Source organism: Neophocaena asiaeorientalis, unplaced genomic scaffold (assembly GCF_003031525.2).
Source record: "Neophocaena asiaeorientalis asiaeorientalis breed wild unplaced genomic scaffold, Neophocaena_asiaeorientalis_V1.1 scaffold123, whole genome shotgun sequence".
Lineage (NCBI taxonomy): Eukaryota > Metazoa > Chordata > Mammalia > Artiodactyla > Phocoenidae > Neophocaena > Neophocaena asiaeorientalis.
The window spans coordinates 12128666-12142846 of record NW_020173666.1 but is presented as its reverse complement, the minus strand read 5'-3'; the positions used below and the strand labels follow the sequence as shown (position 1 = coordinate 12142846).

At 39.0% G+C, this 14181-nt stretch overlaps 1 protein-coding gene across 2 annotated transcripts in view; it reads left to right on the top strand.

Annotated features, from left to right (window-relative positions):
- SERAC1 (serine active site containing 1) overlaps positions 1-14181 on the top strand; it is a 77616-nt gene that overhangs the window by 7544 nt on the left and 55891 nt on the right. The window contains exon 2 of one of the 2 annotated variants that reach the window (XM_024747952.1): positions 9060-9109. The exons of the other annotated variant lie outside the window; for it this stretch is intronic. The gene's annotated coding sequence lies outside the window, so the exon portion shown is untranslated. The remainder of the gene's footprint in view (positions 1-9059; positions 9110-14181) is intronic. 2 annotated transcript variants of the gene reach the window in all.

Here is a 14181-nt window from a genome sequence, read left to right as displayed (position 1 = left end):
TCCCAAAACTCAATAAATAGGAAACAAACAACCTTATTAACTGGTGGTCCAGTGGTTAAGACTCTGCACTTGCACTGCAGAGGGCAAGGGTTCGATCCCTGGTCGGGGAACTAAGATCCCACATTCCACATGGTGCAGCCAAAAAAAAAAGGGCAAACATTTTTTTACAGACTCTTCACCAAAGAATAAATAGAGATGGCAGATAAACCCATGAAAAGATGCTCAACATCACTGGTCATTAAAAAAAATGAAAGTGGGACTTCCCTGGTGGTCCAGTGGTTAGGACTTTGCCTTCTGATGCAGGAGGTACAAGTTCAGTCCCTGGTTGGGGAGCTAAGATCCCACATGCCTCGTGGCCAAAAAACCAAAAACATAAAATAGCAGTATTGTAACAAATTCAGTAAAGACTTTAAAAATGGTCCACATAAAAAAATATATCTTACAGAAATGCAAGTTAAAACCATAATAAGATATTATTATACACCTATTAGAATGCATAAAATTAAAGTGACTGACCCTGTCAAGTGTGAATGAAGATGCAGTACAACTGGATCTCTAATAATTTACTGGTGGTAATACAAAATGGTACATCCATTTTGGAAAAGTTTGGCAGTTTCTTATAAAGTTAAAATACATTTACCTTATGACTCACATCTAGGTTTTTACCCAAGTGAAGTGAAAACTTATATTAACACAAAAAAAATCTGTATGCAAGTGTTTATAGCTACTTTGTTCATAATCACCAGAAACTGAAAACAAGCCAAATATCCTTCAGCTGGGGAATGTATAAACAAACTAGTATATCCATATGATGGAATGGTACTAAGCAATAAAAAAAATAAATTACTAATACAACAGCATGGATGATTCTCAGTTGCCTTTTGCTAAGTGAAGGAAACCAGACTCATAGGCTACATACTGTATGATTTCGTTTACATGGCATCTTTGCAAAGGCAAAACTATAGTGACGGAAAACAGATCAGCGGTTTCAAGAGCTAGATGTGGAAGAGATTTGACTCCAAAAGGGGAAAGAATTGTTTGGGTTGATAAGACTGTTTTAAATTTTGATTTGATGGCATTCATCAAAACCTTAGAGCTGTACGTTTAAAGGGTTAATATTACTATGTCTAAAACACCTTAAAAATGGAAAAAAAAGTGTATGAACAAAATTTTTTTATCAGGGACTTCCCTGGTGGCACAGTGGTTGAGAATCTGCCTGCCAGTGCAGGGGACATGGGTTCAATCCCTGGTCTGGCAAGATCCCACACGCCACGGAGCAACTAGGTCCAGGTGCCACAACTACGGAGCCTGCGCTCTAGAGCCTGTGAGCCACAACTACTGAGCCTGTGTGCCACAACTACTAAAGCCCGTGTGCCACAACTACTGAGCCCACATGCCACAACTACTAAAGCCCGCGTGCTCTAGGGCCTGTGTGCCGCAACTGCTGAGCCTGCATGCCTAGAGCTCGTGCTGTGCAACAAGAGAAGCCACCACAATGAGAAACCTGCACACCGCAACAGAGTAACCCCCGCTTGCTGCAACCAGAGAAAGCACAGGCACAGCAGCGAAGACCCAATGCAGCCAAAAAAAAAAAAAAAATTATCACTTTTTCCTCTGAAACTGAGAGGCAAACCTGTAGCACTCTTGATAGACAACTTAGGACCACTAATTTTCTAGATATTAAGAAACACTGATGTGGGCAATGGGGAATTATTGAAAGATTTGAAGCAGGGGAATAATGTGCTCAGATTTAAGAAGTTACTTTTACTTCCAGGCAGCATCCTCTGCTCCTTCCATACACATGAAACTTTTTAGTTAGGATGCAGTGAAAGAACTTGGAATTGTGAGAAGGAAGAGAAGAGGAAACTCAGGAAAAGTTGTAGCACTGAGGGAAAGCTTGAAGCAAGTTATTGGATTATCAGAAACTGATAAGAGACCTTAATTACTTGGACCTTATGTGCAACAGAGTTAAAGTCAGCCTAGCTTAAAGGTGATTGTCTTGAAGGTGTACACATTCAAGGAAATAGGGACTAGCAGATTTTTTCCATTAGACTATAGAAGCAGCATGAAAACTTTCTTTTACCAAGAGCATTAAAGAGTGGAAATTGGAACTCTGATTAAAACCAGTTATGGTTGTGGGGTTTGAATTCACACTGTCCTCATAGTGCTGGGAACCCAGGTTGAGATATCCAGAAATTTGTAATACCTGTCATACTTTGACCAAGAAAGTTTAAAACTGTGCTGTGTGCACAGTTGACCCAGAGCACATAGGACTCATACAGAAAATATTCCCACTGAAGATGAGCTCTCAATCAAAGATTACAAAGCATATAGACAAACCACTGTGAAAGATAGCCAGCCCTAATTATTAGAAATAGTGGTCCAACAGAGAAACTTTAAAATAAGTATGTTTCAAGTGTAAAGGAAGGTTTAGAAACCCCATGTACCAGTTAGCTTTTTGCTGCACTGTAAACTATTCCAAAGCGCAGTTACTGAAACAACCATTTTATTATTGCTTGTAAGTCTAAGGGTTGAATATGGGTTTTGTAGGGTCAGCTAGGGGCTAGTTAGCTAGAGATTACCTCATATGCCTGTCAGTTGGTGCTGGCTGTCAGTTTGTACTGGTGTTTGGGCAAATGGAGATATTCGGCAGCATTTCTCTTTTCATTCAGCAGAGTAAGCTGGGCATCTTTTCATGGTGGAGGTCACACAGTTCCCAAGAGCAGCAAAGACAGAAGCCTCAGTGTGCAAGTGCTTCTCAAGTCTCTGCCTGCATCATGTTTCTGTTGTCTTATGGCCAAAGGCAGTTGTAAGGCCAGTCCCTAGTCAGTATGGGAAGGCACTAGCAAGGAACATTCACACAGGAAAAGGAATAACTTGTGGCCATTTTTACAATCTGTCATAATTTAAGACAGAAACAGAATAGTGTGTAAAAAGAGCAGACAAATGTGAAAGTAAGCCAAATAGAAGTTTTAGAAATAAAGTAACTGAAATAATCAGTAGATAGATTGAATGGCAAGCTAAATACAGCTAAATAAAGGATGAATTGGAAGATAGATTTGAGGAAACAATCCATAATGCATGTCAGGGACCGAAAAAGGTAGAAAATATGGAAGAAACTGATATTTGGAGTATAGAGTAAGAGAGTCTAACATACATCTAATAGGAGTACCAGAAGGAAATAATAGAATGGAGCACACCAAATCCTGAGCAGTATATGTAAAACACCCATAAAATAGGGACATTTAAGAACATCAGAAATAAAAGATCTTAAAACTGGTGGATGAAATAAAATAATCATGATAATGATAAAATTTATTGAGCACTTAACTTGGAATAGGCACTATTCTGTGTGTTTTACATGTATCAACTCATATAATATTTATAATAACCCTTTAAAGTAGTCCTATTGCTACTGCCGTTTTGTAGATGAGGAAAGTGAGGCACAGAGAGGTTAGTTAGTCCATAATCATATGTCTAGTTGTGTTTTAAAGTGTACTCAGGATTTCTTTTTAATCATGGATGGTAAGGTGACACAAAGACAGCTGCCTTGAAAGAAGAGTTTAGTGTTGTTTCCAAGAGGAGGGATGTGCCATGCCATGCACAGCCACCTGGGGAAACATTAGGGTTCCCCAGTGTAGAAGGAGTTAGAGGGAAACCATGGGCCAGAGCCTTTGCTGTGATTTTCATGGGAAGGAATGGATAAGACAGGACAGGCAAGCTGAACAAGTTTAGGGTTGGATAGATTGAATAATTTTGGCAGCCTCTGGGCTGTACGGGAGGTCCCTAGTTGTCTGACACCTGGCCCTGGGTTGATTCAGGGTAAGGGGAATATTGGCATGGTATATGATAAATAAAGGAGGCATTGCAGAGTAGAGACTAAGGATTGGTTGGTTTGCACGTGAAAGGTGTGCTTAGAAGCAAAATTCTTCACAGTTTCTAAGAATTAGGTAACCCTGGAAGGGGAAGTCACCTCCTGGGTCCTCAAGGCCCCAAGATGTCAGAGCATCATAAAAGACACAACTAATACAGGTTGTTGGCGGAACTGGATTTGAAACTAGGCAGTGTGGTTCTACAGAGACTATTATAAACCTCTTTATAGTTTGCCTGCAAAGAAACAAAAAGTAGACTTACAACAGATTTCTTATGAGCATCAATAAATATCAGATGAAATGTCACTAGAAGTATCACGAACATGCTTAAGGAAACCTACTATTAATTTAGAATTCTAAACCCAGCTAACTATATTTTAGGACAGAGTGAAATATAAAACATTTAATTTATTTATTTTTATTGAGGTACAGTTGATTTACAATATTATATTTGTTTCAGGTGTACAACATAATGATTCAAAAATTTTTTTGAATTTTATTTTATTTTTTTACACAGGAGGCTCTTATTAGTTATCCATTTTATACATATTAGTTTATATGTGTCCATCCCAATCACCCAATTCATCACACCACCACCATGACCCCACCACTTTCCCCCCTTGGTGTCCATATGTTTGTTCTCTACATCTGTGTCTCTTATTTCTGCCCTGCAAACTGGTTCATCTATACCATTTTTCCAGGTTCCACATATATGCATTAATATACGATATTTGTCTTTCTCTTTCTGACTTACTTCACTCTGTATGACAGTCTCTAGATCCATCCACGTCTCTACAAATGACCCAGTTTCATTCCTTTTTATGGCTGAGTACTATTCCATTGTATATATGTACCACATCTTCTTTACCCATTCGTCTGTTGATGGGCATTTAGGTTGCTTCCATGACCTGGCTATTGTAAATAGTGCTGCAGTGAATATTGGGGTGCATGTGTCATTTTGAACTATGGTTTTCTCTGGGTACATGCCCAGTAGTGGGATTGCTGTGTCACATGGTAATTCTATTTTTAGTTTTTTAAGGAAGCTCCATACTGTTCTCCATAGTGGCTGTATCAATTTACATTCCCACCAACAGTGCAAGAGGGTTCCCTTTTCTCTACACCCTCTGCAGCATTTATTGTGTGTAGATTTTCTGATGATGCCCATTCTAACTGGTGTGAGGTGATACCTCATTGTAGTTTTGATTTGCATTTCTCTGATAATTAGTGATGTTGAGCAGCTTTTCATGTGCTTCTTGGCCATCTGTATGTCTTTGGAGAAGTGTTACATTTAGGTCTCTAATACATTTTGAGTGTATTTTTGTGTATGGTGTTAGGGAGTGCTCTAATTTCATTCTTTTACATGTAGCTGTCCAGTTTTCCCAGCACCACTTATTGAACAGACTGTCTTTTCTCCATCCTATATCCTTGCCTCCTTTGTCATAGATTAGTTGACCATAGGTGTGTGGGTTTATCTCTGGGCTTTCTATCCTGTTCCATTGATCTATATTTCTGTTTTTGGGCCAGTACCATGTTGTCTTGATTGCTGTAGCTTTGTAGTACAGTCAGAAGTCAAGGAGTCTGATTCCTCCAGCTCCTCAAGACTGCTTTGGCTATTCAGGGTCTTTTGTGTCTCCATACAAATTTTAAGATTTTTTGTTCTAGTTCTGTTAAAAATGCCATTGGTAATTTGATAGGGATTGCATTGAATCTGTAGATTGCTTTGGGTAGTATATTCATTTTCACAGTATTGATTCTTCCAATCCAAGAACATGGAATATTTCTCCATCTGTTTGTATCCTCTTTAATTTCTTTCATCAGTGTCTTATAGTTCTCTGCGTACAGATCTTCTTTCTCCCTAGGCAGGTTTATTCCTAGGTATTTTACTCTTTTTGTTGCAATGGTAAATGGGACTGTTTGCTTAATTTCTCGTTCAGATGTTTCATCATTAGTGTGTAAGAATGCAAGAGATTTCTGGGCATTAATTTTGTATCATGCAACTTTACCAGATTCATTGATTAGCTCTAGTAGTTTTCTGGTGGCATCTTTAGGATTCTCTATGTATAGTATCATGTCATCTACAAAGTGAGTTTTACTTCTTCTTTTCCAATTTGTATTCCTTTTATTTCTTTTCCTTCTCTGGTTGCCATGGCTAGGGCTTCTAAAACTATGTTGAATAATAGTGGTGAGAGTGGACGTCCTTGTCTCATTCCTGATCTTAGAGGAAATGGTTTGTTTTTCACCATTGAGAATGATGTTTGCTGTGGGTTTGTTGTATATGGCCTTTATTATGTTGAGTAGGTTCCCTCTATGCCCACTTTCTGGAGTGTTTTTATGATAAATCGGTGTTGAATTTTGTCAAAAGCTTTTTCTGCATCTGTTGAGATGATCATATGGTTTTTATTCCTTAATTTGTTAGTGTGGTGTATCACATTGATTGATTTGCATACATTGAAGAATCCTTGCATCCCTGGGATAAATCCCACTTGATCATGGTGTGTGATCCTTTTAATACGTTGTTGGATTCTGTTTGCTAGTATTTTGTTGAGGAGTTTTGCATCCATATTCATCAGTGATATTGGTCTGTAATTTTCTTTTTTTGTAGTATCTTTGTCTGGTTTTGGTATCAGGGTGATGGTGGCCTCATAGAATGAGTTTGGGAGTATTCCTTCCTCTGCAATTTTTGGGAAGAGTTTGAGAACGATGGGTGTTAGCTCTTCTCTAAATGTTTGACAGAATTCACCTCTGAAGCCATCTGGTCCTGGGCTTTTGTTTGTTGGAAGATTTTTAATCACAGTTTCAATTTCATTACTTGTGATTGTTCTGTTCATATTTTATTTCTTCCTGCTTCAGTCTTGGAAGATTATACCTTTCTCAGAATTTGGCCATTTCTTCCACTTTGTCCATTTTATTGGAATAGAGTTGCTTGTCATCGTCTCTTAGGATGCTTTGTATTTCTGCAGTGTCTGTTGTAACTTCTTAAATTTACTGAGGCTTGATTTGTGACCCAAGATGTGATTTATCCTGGAGAATGTTCCATGTGCATTTGAGAAGAAAGTGTAATCTGCTGTTTTTGGATGAAATGTCCTATAAATATCAATTAAATCTATCTGGTCTATTGTGTCATTTAAAGCTTGTGTTTGGATGATCTATCCATCGGTGTAAGTGAGGTGTTAAAGTCCCCCACTGTTATTGGGTTACTGTCAGTTTCCTCTTTCATAGGTGTTAGCAGTTGCCCTATGTATTTATTTATTTATTTATTTTTAAATTTTTAAATTAATTTATTTTTTGCTGTACGCGGGCCTCTCACTGTTGTGGCCTCTCCCGCTGCAGAGCGCAGGCTCAGCGGCCATGGCTCACGGACCCAGCCGCTCCGCAGCATGTGGGATCTTCCTGGACCGGGGCACGAACCCGTGTCCCCTGCATCGGCAAGCGGACTCTCAACCACTGCGCCACCAGGGAAGCCTGCCCTATGTATTTAGGTGCTCCTGTGTTGGGTGCATATATATTTATAATTGTTATATCTTTTTCTTGGATTGATCCCTTGATCATTTTGTAGTGTCCTTTCTTGTCTCTTGTAACATTCTTTATTTTAAGGTCTATTTTATCTGATGTGAGTATTGCTACTCCAGCTTTCTTTTGATTTCCATTTGCATGGAGTATCTTTTTCCATCCCCTCACTTTTAGTCTGTATGTGTCCCTGGGTCTGAAGTGGGTCTCTTGTAGACTGCGTATATATTGGTCTTGTTTTTGTATCCATTCATTGAGCCTGTGTCTTTTGGTTGGAGCATTTAATCCATTCATGTTTAAGGTAATTATCGATATGTTTGTTCCTATTACCATTTTCTTAATTGTTTTATGTTTGTTTTTGTAGGTTGTTTTCTTCTCTTGTGTTTCCCACTTAGAGAAGTACCTTTAGCATTTGTTGTAGAGCTGGTTTGGTGGTGCTAAATTCTCTTAGCTTTTGCTTGTCTGTAAAGCTTTTTTTTCTCCATCGAATCTGAATGATATCCTTGCCAGGTAGTGTGATCTTGGTTGTAGGTTCTTCCCTGTCATCACTTTAAATATATCATGCCACTCCCTTCTGGCTTATAGAGTTTCTGCTGAGAAATCAGCTGTTAACCTTATGGGTGTTCCTTTGTATGTTATTTGTCGTTTTTTGCTTGTTGCTTTCAATAATTTTGCTTTGTCTTTAATTTTTGTCAATTTGATTACTCTGTGTCTCGGTGTGTTTCTCCTTGGGTTTATCCTGCCTGGGACTCTCTGCGCTTCCTGGACTTGGGTGGCTATTTCCTTTCCCATGTTAGGGAAGTTTTCAACTATAATCTCTTCAGATATTTTCTTGGGTCCTTTCTCTTTCTCTTCTCCTTCTGGGACCCCTGTAATGTGAATGTTGTTGCATTTAATGTTGTCCCAGAGGTCTCTTAGGTTGTCTTCATTTCTTTTCATTCATTTTTCTTTACTCTATTCCGTGTCAGTGAATTCCACCCTTCTGTCTTCCCAGTCGCTTATCCGTTCTTCTACCTTAGTTATTCTGCTATTGATTCCTTCTAGTGTATTTTTCATTTTAATTATTGTATTGTTCATCTCTGTTTGTTCTTTAATTCTTCTAGGTGTTTGTTCTTTAATTCTTCTAGGTCTTTGTTAAACATTTCTTGCATCTTCTCGATCTTTGCCTCTATTCTTTATCCGAGGTCCTGGATCATCTTCACTATCATTATTCTGAATTGTTTTTCTGGAAGGTTGCCTATCTCCACTTCATTTAGTTGGTTTTCTGGGGTTTTATCTTGTTCCTTCATTTGGTACAAAGTCCTTTGCCTTTTCATTTTGTCTATCTTTCCGTCAATGTGGTTTTCCTTCCAGAGGCTGCAGATTTGTTGTTCTTCTTGCTTCTGCTGTTTGCCGGCTGGTGGATGAGGCTATCTAACAGGCTTATGCAAGTTTCCTGATGGGAGGGACTGGTGGTGGTTAGAGGTGGGTGTTGCTCTGGTGGGCAGAGCTCAGTAAAACTTTAATCTGCTTGTCTGCTGATGGGTCGGCCTGGGTTCCCTCCCTGTTGGTTGTTTGGCCTGAGGCGACCCAGTACTGGAGCCTACCGGTTCTTTGATGTGGCTAATGGCAGACTCTGGGAGGGCTCACGCCAAGGAGTACTTCCCAGAACTTCTGCTGCCAGTTTCCTTGTCCCCACAGTGAGCCACAGCCACTCCCTGCCTCTGCAGGAGACCCTCCAGCACTAGCAGGTAAGTCTCATTCAGTCTCCTATGGGGTCACTGCTCCTTCCCCTGGGTCCCGATGCACGTACTACTTTGTGTGTGCCCTCCAAGAGTGGAGTCTGTTTCCCCCAGTCCTGCCAAAATCCTGCAATCAAATCCTGCTAGCCTTCAAAGCCTGATTCTCTAGGAATTCCTCCTCCTGTTGCCCGACCCCAGGTTGGGAAGCCTGATGTGTGGCCCAGAGCCTTCACTCCAGTGGGTGGATTTCTGTGGTATGTGTTCTCCAGTTGGTGAGTCCCCCACCCGGCAGTTATGGGATTTGATTTTATTGTGGTTGTGCCCCTCCTACCGTCTCATTGCGGCTTCTCCTTTGTCTGTGGATGTGGGGGATCTTTTTTGGTGCGTTCCAGTGTCTTCCTGTTGATGATTATTCAGCAGTTGGTTGTGATGGGTTCTCTCACAAGAGGGAGTGAGCACACGTCCTTCTACTCCACCAACTTGAACTAGTCTCAGTGATTCAAAAATTTTTAGAGGATACTGCACTTATAGTTATAAAATATTGGCTATAATCCCTGTGCTGCGCTGTATATACTTGTAGCTTATTTATTTTATATGTGGTAGTTTGTACCTCTTAATCCCCTACCCCTATATTGCCTCTCCATATTCCCTCTCCCCACTGGTAACCACTAGTTTATTTTCTATATCTGTAAGTCTCTTTTTTATTATATTCACTAGTTTGTTTTGTTTTTTAGATTTGACATATAAGAGATAACATGCAGTATTTGTCTTTCTGTGTCTGATTTATTTCACTAAGCATAATACCCTCCAGGTCCATCCATGTTGTTGCAAATGGCAAAATTTCATCCTTTTTTTTTTTTGTGGTACGTGGGCCTCTCACTGTTGCAGCCTCTCCTGTTGCGGAGCACAGGCCCCAGACACGCAGTCTCAGCGACCATGGCCCACAGGCCCAGCTGCTCCACGGCATGTGGGATCCTCCCAGACCGGGGCATGAACCCGCGTCTCCTGCATCGGCAGGCGGACTCCCAACCACTGGGCCACCAGGGAAGTCCAAAATTTCATCCTTTTTTAAGGCTGAATATTATTCCATTGTATATATACCACGTCTTCTTTATTCATTCATCTGTTGATGGACACTTAGGTTGCTTCTATATTTTGGCTATTGTAAACAATGCTGCTATGAACATTGGGGTGCATGTATCTTTTTGAATTAGCATTTTAGTTTTATTTGGATATATACCCAGGAGTGTAATTGGTGGATCATATGATAGTTCTGTTCTTAGGTTTTTACAAAAAATATTTATTTATTTATTTATTCATTTGATTGCACCAGGTCTTAGTTGCAGCAGGCAGTCTCCTTAGTTGCTGCTTACCAGCTCCTTAGGTGCGGCCCGTGTGCTCCTTAGTTGCGGCAGATGGGCTTCTTAGTTGTGGCATGCATGTGGGATCTAGTTCCCTGACCAGGGATCGAAACCGACCCCCCTGTATTGGGAGCATGGAGTCTTAACCACTGTGCCACCAGGGAAGCCCCTGTTTTAGTTTTTGAGCAACCTCCCAACTGTTTCGACAGTAGGTGCACCAATCTACATTCTCACCAACAGTGTATGAGGATTCCCTTTTCTCCACTTCCTTGCCAGCATTTATTATTTGTGTTGTTTTTGATGATAGCCATTCTGACAGGTGTGAAGTGATATCTCATTGTGGTTTTTATTTACATTTCTCTCATAATTAGTGATGTTGAGAATTTTTTTATGTGCCTGTTGGCCATCTGTGTATCTCCTATGGAAGAAATGTCTATTCATGTCTTCTGCATTCTTTAATTGGGTGTTTTAAAATGTTGAGCTGTATGAGCTGTCTATGTATTTTGGATATTAACCCCTTATAGGTCATATTATTTGCAAATATTTTCTTCCATTTGGTAGGTTGTCTTTTCATTTTGTTGATGTTTTCCTTTGCTGTGCAAAAGCTTTTATGTTTAATCAGGTCCCAATTGTTTGTTTTTGCTTTTGTTTCCTTTGCCTTAGGGGACAGATTCAAAAAAAATGTTGCTCCAATTTATGTCAAAGAGTATTCCATCAGTGTTTTCTTCTACGGGTTTTATGGTTTCAAGTCTTACATTTAGGTCTTTAATCCATTTGGGGTTTATTTTTGTATATGATGTTAGAAAATGTTCTAATTTCATTCATTTACATGTAGTTGTCCAGTTTTCTCAGTGCCAATTATTGAAGAGACTGTCTTTTCCCCATTGTATATTCTTGCCTCTTTTGCCATAGATTATTTGACTGTAAGTATGTGGGTTTATTTCTGGGTTCTGTATTCTGTTCCGTTGATCTATGTCTCTTTTGTGCCAGTACCATACTGCTTTGATTACTGTAGCTTTGTAGTGTAGTCTGAAGTCAGGGATGTGATTCCTCCAGCTCTGTTTTTCTTTCTCAAGATTGTTTTGGCTATTTGGGGTCTTTTTTGTTTCTATACAATTTTTAAATTATTTGATCTAGTTCTGTGAAAAATGCCATTTGTATTTTGATAGGGATTTGATTGAATTTGTAGATTGCCTTGGGTAGTATGGTCATTTTAACAATATTAATTATTCCAATCCATGAATATGATATATCTTTCCATCTGTTGGTGTCATCTTATGTTTCTTTCATTAGTGTCTTATAGTTTTCTGAGTACAGGTCTTTTACCTCAGGTTTATTCCTAGGTTTTAAATTCTTTTTGATGCTATTGTAAATGGGATTGTCTCCTTAATATCTCTTTCTGACAGTTCATTGTTAGTGGATAGAAATGCAACAGATTTATGTATATTAATTTTGTATCCTGTAGCTTTATTGAATTCATTAATGAGCTCTAGTAGGCATCTTAGTAATTTCTGTGTCTGAAGCATCATGTTATCTGTAAACAGTGACAGTTTTACTTCTTCCCTTTTAATTTCGATTCCCTTTATTTCTTTTTCTTATCTCTTTTTTGTGGCTAGGACTTCCAAAACTATGTTGAATAAAAGTGGAGAGAGCAGGCATCCTTGTCTTGTTCCTGATCTTAGAGGAAATGTTGAGGTATGTTCCCTCTATACCCACTTTCTGGAGAGTTTTTTTTTTTTAATCATAAATAGATGTTGCATTTTGTCAGAAGCTTTTTCTGCATCTATTGAGGTGATCATATCGTTTTTATTCTTCAGTTTGTTAATGTGATGTATCACATTGATTTGTGGGTATTGAAAAATCCTTGCCTCCCTGGGATAAATGCCACTTGATCATGGTATATGATCTTTTCAATGTACTGTTGGATTCGGTTTCCTAATATTTTGTTGAGAATTTTTGCATCTGTGTTCATAATATTGGTCTGTAACATTATTGTTTTGTGATATCTTTGTTTGGTTTTGGTATCAGGGTGATGCTGGCCTTGTAGCATGAGTTGGGAAACATTCCTTCCTCTGCAGTTTTTTGCAATAGTTTGAAAGGGTAGGTGTTAACTCTTCTCTAAATGTTTGGTAGAATTCACCTGTGAAACTATCTGGTTGTGGACTTTTGTTCATTGAGAGGTTTTTTTAAAATTACTGATTCAATTTCATTACTGGTAATTGGTCTGTCCATATTTTCTATTTCTTCCTGGTTCAATCTTGGGAGATTGTACATTACTAGGAATTTGTCTGTTTCTTCTAGGTTGTCCATTTTATTGACATATAGTTGTGCATAGTAGTCTCTTATGATCCTTTGTATTTCTGCAGTGTCAGTTGTAGCGTCTGATTTCTAATTTTATTGATTTGGACCCTCTATTTTTCTTGACGAGTCTAGCTAAAGGTTTATTGATTTTGTTTAGCTTTTCTAAGAACCAGCTCTTCGTTTCATTGATCTTTTGTATTGTTTTCTTAGTCTGTATTTCATTTAAATATGGGCTGATCTTTATGATTTCTTTCCTTCTACTAATTTCGGGTTTTGTTTGTTCTTCTTTTTCTAGTTCCTTTAGGTGTAAGGTTAGGTTGTTTATTTGTTTTCTTTCTTGTTTCCTGTGGTAATCTTGTATTGCTATAAACTTCCCTCTTAGAATTGCTTTTGCTGCCTCTCATGGATTTTGGATCATTGTGTTTTTGTTTTCATTAGCCTCCAGGTATTTTTCTGATTTCCTCTTTGATTCCTTCAGCGATCCATTGGTTGTTTAGTAGCATATTGTTTAGCCTCCACACATTTGTGGAGGTTTTATGCAGTTTTTTTCTTGTAGTTGATTATTTTTCTTTTAATAAATTTATTTAGTTATTTATTTTTGGCTGTGTTGGGTCTTTGTTGCTGCATGCGGGATTTTTCTAGTTGAGGAGAGCGGGGGCTACTTTCATTGAGATGCATGGGCTTTTTCTAATTGTGGCGAGCAGGGGCTGCTCTTCATGGAGGTGCACGGGTGTCTGATTCCAGTGGCTTTTCTTGTTGTGGAGCATGGGCTCTAGGCGTGCGGGCTTCAGTAGTTGTAGCTTGTGTGGGCTGTAGAGCGCAGGCTCAGTAGTTGTGGCACACGGGCTTAGTTGCTCTGTGGCATGTGGGATCTTCCTGGATCAGGGCTTGAACCCGCGTTCCCTGCATTGGCAGGCATATTCTTAACCACTGCACCACCAGGGAAGTCCCTTGTAGTTGATTTCTAGTCTCATAGAGTTGTGGTCAGAAAAGGTGCTTGATCTTTTTAAAAATTCACTGAAGCTTGTTTTCTGGCCTGGCGTGCGATCTATCCTTGTCAATGTTCCATGTATACTTGGAAAGAATGTGCATTCTTCTGCTTTTGGATGGAATGTTTTATATATGTATATATAGTCCATCTGGTGTAATGTGTCATTTCAGGCCAGTATTTCCTTATTGATTTTCTGTCTGGATGATCTCTCTATTGATGGAAGTGGGGTGTTGAAGTCCCCTACTATTATTACCGTTGATTTCTCCCTTTACGTCTGTTAATATTTGCTTTATGTATGTAAATGCTCCTATGTTGGGTGCATATATATTTATAATTGTTAAATGTTCTTGGATTGATTCCCTTATTCATTATGTAATGTCCTTCTTTGTCTCCTGTAACAGTCTTTGTTTTAAAGTCTATTTTGTCTC